Genomic DNA, 6,281 nt, shown 5'->3' on the forward strand with positions numbered 1-6,281 from the left:
TGCCAGCGACCTAAACAGCTACCGTCCAATAAGCCTTCTCCCAAATATCAGTAAAGTTTTTGAAACAACAATAAACAATGCAATACTTAGTTTCTGCAATACCGGTAATTTAATTCCAGACACCCAATTCGGTTTCCGTCACAAACATTCGACAATTCATGCAATCACGAAGTTCACCTCCGACATATGCTGGGCTAGGAATGCAGGTGACTGCGTAGGTGCCATATTAATTGATCTTGAAAAAGCCTTCGACACTGTTTGGCTGGACGGCCTTTTCTTCAAACTCCTTAAAAAACAGTTCCCAACGCACTTAATAAAAATTATCTGGAACATGCTACACGAGAAGAAATTCTACGTTGTAAACGGCCAGTACACTTCCAGTAAAGCATTCGAAATTGTAAACGGTCTACAACAAGGCACAGTAAACTCACCCGTATTGTTTAATATATACTTTAGCGACTTACTTCAACTATTTGACCTGAATACCGGCAACATCAAAAAAGCAATAGCATTCGCGGACGATCTTTTAATCTACATCAGGCACAACAAACCATCGAAATTGCAAGCACTATTACAAGAAACCTTCAACAAAATTCAGGACTATCTCAACACGTGGAAATTAAAAATAAATTTGAACAAATGCGAGACTATTCTATTTAGACCGTACATATCTACGATATCTAACGCAAACTGTGACGTTCGTAAATTCGCGGGTAAATTTCATATACACGACAGTCAAAACGCAAACAACAAAATCCCTCACAAAGACGTTGTCCGATATTTAGGTATACACTTAGATTTCAAACTCAACTACAATAAACATATAGAAATTCAATTAGAAAAAGCACAGAAAGCCTTTGTAAGCCACAAAAAATTATTCTATTCCAAAGACCTAGATAATTGCGTGAAAATTCTTTGTTATAAGCTCTTCATCCGACCGATCCTGACGTACGGCTGCCCCATCTGGTTTAACATCAGCCCAGGGACTATGGAGAAATTTCGAGCCTTCGAAAGGAAATGCATCCGCGCCTGCCTCAACAGATACCGGTCCCCGGAATCCAACTATACGAAACGGATCAGCAATTACAAATTATACGAGGAAGCCAAAATGATCAGGATAGACCTATTCGCGCTAAAATTAATAAGAAACCACTGGGCCAGCATTAATTCAATAGATTCAAATAGCCAAATATTTTGTTCAACATACCCGAACCCATTGTACTTTGCGAAAACCATGAATACCGGATACACACCACCAGAGTCATTTATTTATTTAGACAGCGAAGAATATATTCAAAATAGTAATAACGTTCCACTAATATACCACGTATTTAGGAAAACCACCGATAAAACTATCACATACAATAGATGTTAGGATTATAAGGGTGGACCCGTCTGATAATCTATAAAGATCAGGATAGCGTTTTTAAGTATGACTTTATTAAACATAGCGTTACATTACACTAGCGCGGGCTTTTAGTTATATGAACATAGTGAACAAGATCTACGATCGATTATCGATCGTTACCAACCTCGGCGCGGATTGCGTTGTTGGTATCCCTAACACCTCCCCTCAATACGCGCTTACACAAAATAAACAATACTGAATTGGATAGAAATTAAACCAAACTAAGTGTAAATACAGTTATCAACGAAAATCATCAAATGAACAAAAAAACAAAGAAAGAGAAAAAACACAAAAATGAGACGCACATCGCAAATATAAAAAGGAATATAAAAAAGAACCAAAGATATTTAAAGTGAACTAAAGAGATCATCTCAACCCCATTGACTCAATACAGAAACGATGCTTGATGGCAGCTAAAGGCTTTGTCAATACGTCAGCTACCATCTCCTCCGTGGAAGTGTGTATCAGCCGAACATTCCCTTCTTTTAGAATTTCTCGGATAAAATGATGTCTTATGTCAATATGTTTCGTTCTGGCATGAACTATGGGATTCTCCGCCAATGATTTCGCTCCCAAATTGTCGTTAAAAACGGTTATACCAGTCAGATGGTGAAAACCCAGTTCCTTCAAAAACTCGTTGAGGTATACAGCGTCCTTGGCACATTCTGACAGGGCCATATATTCGGCCTCCGTCGACGATAAGGCGACGGTCCTTTGCTTCTGTGATTTCCAAACTATCGCACCTTGACACATGGTGAACACGTATGCGGTAACCGATCTGCGATCAATCTGGCATCTTCCCCAATCTGCGTCAACATGTCCTTCAATGCGTCCACCTGATCTCACATAATTCAGACTGCTGTCAACAGTCCCCCTAAGATACCTCAAGATCCTTTTTGCCGCTGCCCAGTGCGTATCGTCATTACATTCGTTGAACTGCGCCAAAACATTAACTGAATTGTTGTGGTTTTCGTTATGTTCGCTGCTTTCTTCGACGGTCTCGACGATCCGATTTGGACTTTCGCGCCTCGGTTGGCATCTGAACAACTTCCTCGGTCGCCCTCGTCTTCCTGTGCGAACTATTCTTGGGCGTCCGGGCGCCCTACACCGGGATGTCTCTTCTCCCACTGGTTCTTCTAAGTTTTCCTCGGGCAAAGCAGGATTCAGATCTATATCAACGAAATCGTTATTGTTTGTTTCAGTTTGGTCACTCCTTTTATGTACTAGTTCTTCGAGGACTTTAACATCCCTGGAAATCACAACTTTTCTCTCGCTTGGGATCCATACCCTGTAAGCTTTGGTCTCTTCCGAATAGCCAACAAAAGTTCCAAGTTTTGCTCTTGACTCAAATTTTTCCTTCCTTGGGTCTTTGTTCAATATGTAAGCCTTCATTCCGAAAATCCTAAAATGAATAAAGCAAGGTGATTTCCGGTGCCACAACTCGAATGGAGTCTTCCTTCCTAAACTGGCAGTTGGGCATCTGTTCCTTATATAATTAGCTGCGGCCACGGCCTCTGCCCAAAATCCTTTGGATAATCCTGATCGCAGCAACGTACACCGAGCCATTTCTATGATGGTTCTATTCTTTCGCTCTGCGATACCATTTTGTTGTGGTGTATGTGGCACAGTTAGCCTCCTTCTTATTCCATGAGACTCAAGAAACTTATCAAATTGTTCATTGCAGTATTCGCCACCGTTATCAGTCTGCAAGTATTTGATCTTTCTTCCTGTATGTGTCTCAGCGTACGCCTTGAAATTTTGAAATACCTGAAACACCTCATTTTTTCTTTTACAAAAGTAAATCTGACACCATCTTAAATAGTCGTCTATAAACGATACCATATATCTAGACCCTCCCAGAGATTCCGTGCTCATGGGTCCACATACATCTGAATGTATGATCTCTAATAATTGAGAACATCTCTCACTCCCTTTAGGAAATGCTTTGGAATGAAGCTTACCTTGGACACAACTTTCGCAAGTAGGTGTCTTCACCGGTCCCTTTATTTTGACTCCGGGAATTTTCCCTCTTGCTATTAGATGTGTTAGATCCTTCACGTTCAAGTGGCCTAATCTTTCATGCCACATCATTACTTTATCAGTATCATTTTCTTTACTGCTCACATGTTTGGCATCCTCCACATCCTCTGATACATAATATAAGTTACCAATTCTGCTGGCCTTTAATTTAATTCTTCCATCATTGCCTACAATTATGGCGTCCTCCTTTCTGAAAATTACTTCGTTACCTCGTTCTGTAATTTTAGCAACTGACATCAAGTTGGTTCTAAGATCCGGGACATATAGAGCATCACTAAATTGAACCGTTTTCGTATCATTATCTAGTTTTGCGGTGATATAAATGTTTCCTTTGGCTTCGACGTTTGCAGAAGTGTTATTAGCCAAATTTAATTTCTCATGATTGGATGGTTTTAATTGTGTAAACTTGGATCTGTCCTTACATAGATGTGTAGTACAGCCGCTATCCAAGCACCAGAGTTTTTGTTCTGATTCCTGTACTTTATACGCCTCATTTGATGCTTCACATTCAGCATAAAACAATTCATCTGCAACCTTGGCTGCTGGCCTTTGTTGGGTACCCCCAGCATGGCATTCTGGTGCTCGATGTCCTATTCTTCCACATTTAAAGCACCTTACTTTGATCTGCCACGTATTTTTTGGTTTGTAATTGTATCTGTTTCCCTGGAAATTGTGTTTGTTTCCCTGGAAATTGTGTTTGTTTCCCTGAAAATTGCGCTTGTTTCCCTCGGTTCTGGTTTGGTCCTTATCTCTATAATTCTTTGGTTTAACGACCATTGCACCATGATCATCACTGCGCTTTTGGTGTCTTGTCTCAAACTCCTCTTGAATCTTAACCTTTAAAATATCTAAACCTGGCATCTCATCCCTTGATTCCATAGCGCATCTAAAATTTTCAAAGCTCTCAGGTAAACTATTTAGTAACATGGCACTTTGTAACTCCTTATGTACATTGATATCCATTTCAGATAACTTATCTACTATTTCTATGAATTGATTTATATGTTCCCGTATATCGTCGCCGCTTGACATGCGATGACTGGTCAGCTTTCTCAGCAGTAGTGCCTTCTTTGCGGGTCCTTGTGACGCATATATAGAGCGGAATTTTTCCCATACCTCGTTTAAAGTCTCGCACCCTTTTACCTGTTTTAGTTCCGATGGACTCGTGCATAATATGAGATCAGCCTTCGCCTTTTGGTCCGCCTCATCCCAAGCTTCTGCTGCCGCTAACGATCCTTGATTTTCGGCCAAGACCACAGGACGCGGTATTATTCCGCTAACGTATTTCCATCCGTCATTTTTCTTGAGCAAGGCCTCCATTTGTACACACCATGTGTCATAATTATCTTTATTGAGCGCATCGATTCTCGACAAATTTCCTATGCTATAGGCCATATTTGCTTCACACCACGTGCTTAACCTTACCTTTTTGGCGGGTATATATATATATAGAAAAATTGAATAGTGTTCCTTCACCTTTATGGAACCACATATGCATATACAATCCCTGGGCCCATAACCTGTTAGGATTATAAGGGTGGACCCGTCTGATAATCTATAAAGATCAGGATAGCGTTTTTAAGTATGACTTTATTAAACATAGCGTTACATTACACTAGCGCGGGCTTTTAGTTATATGAACATAGTGAACAAGATCTACGATCGATTATCGATCGTTACCAACCTCGGCACGGATTGCGTTGTTGGTATCCCTAACAATAGAAACATAGATTTCGAGGATCCGGCCATGCGTTTTAACTACAAACTATCCAGCGTAGATTTGAAAGACAACCATAGACGAAATGTAGAAAGATATTGGTGGCTGTAATTTAACAATTTAACAATTCAAAATGTAATAATTTAAAAACAAAAAACCAACATTGACATTTGCGTAAAGTCCTCGGTAGTATAGTGGTCAGTGTCCCCGCCTGTCACGCGGGAGACCGGGGTTCGATTCCCCGCCGGGGAGGATACGAATTATTTTACAATTTTTATTTATTTTTCTTCTTTATGTTTTAATTCATATAATCACTGTATACAACCAACAAACTAACCTACTTCCTTCTTCTCTCCAACTTAACACCGACTGTATAGTTTTTGCCATTTTCTGTACATACAATAGAGTCACTGTATAAATAATTAAGTTTAGTTTAAGTTGTACATAATGTAGCATTAAGTGCTATGTATATATTACTCTCTGTCCAGACTGTGCGTGCTCCATGAGGGAGCCTTTAGTCTCATATTTGTCTTCTTCGCGCTATCCTTTGTACGTTTAGGTTTATTGCATCTTGTAAATATTATTTATGTGAAAACAAAAAACCAATATTGACATTTGCGTAAAGTCCTCGGTAGTATAGTGGTCAGTATCCCCGCCTGTCACGCGGGAGACCGAGGTTCGATTCCCCGCCGGGGAGAATTTAATATTTTGTTAATATTTTGTTTAACACAAAAAATTATTTTTTATCTCCGCTATCCAACCACTCCCTCACTCCCCTACTCCTCCCCCTTCCCATATCATAACATCGCTTGCACAGTTTTACCTCGTGCCGTTCTGTACATATAGCATAATCATCGCCTAGCTTCGAGACTCATTTTTATCATAATCATCGTACCTGACCAAATACACCGTATTAGAACTACTGTATAGATTGCGCGTGCTCCATGCTGGAGCCTATAATCTCATTGTACATACTTTCATCTATATATACCTTTTGTTCGTTTTGGTTTATTGTACCCCCTGTACATACTATTTATTGGCACAATAAACGTTCTGTTACAAAAAAAAAAAGTCGGTAAGGTCTCCGACTGCGGGACCGCTGAAAACGTTTTGTCG

General features: G+C 39.9%; 2 non-coding genes across 2 annotated transcripts; both read left to right on the forward strand.

Moving 5' to 3' along the window:
* Window positions 1–5,345: 5,345 nt before the first annotated feature.
* On the forward strand, window positions 5,346–5,417 carry TRNAD-GUC (transfer RNA aspartic acid (anticodon GUC)). Its single transcript has one exon. It is a non-coding gene; the product is annotated as a tRNA-Asp (tRNA).
* A 373-nt stretch (window positions 5,418–5,790) lies between these two features.
* TRNAD-GUC (transfer RNA aspartic acid (anticodon GUC)) lies at window positions 5,791–5,862 on the forward strand. Its single transcript has one exon. It is a non-coding gene; the product is annotated as a tRNA-Asp (tRNA).
* The last annotated feature ends 419 nt before the right edge of the window (window positions 5,863–6,281 follow it).

The sequence above is a fragment of the Osmia lignaria genome, chromosome 8, assembly GCF_051020975.1.
Source record: "Osmia lignaria lignaria isolate PbOS001 chromosome 8, iyOsmLign1, whole genome shotgun sequence".
Classification (NCBI taxonomy): Eukaryota; Metazoa; Arthropoda; class Insecta; order Hymenoptera; family Megachilidae; genus Osmia; species Osmia lignaria.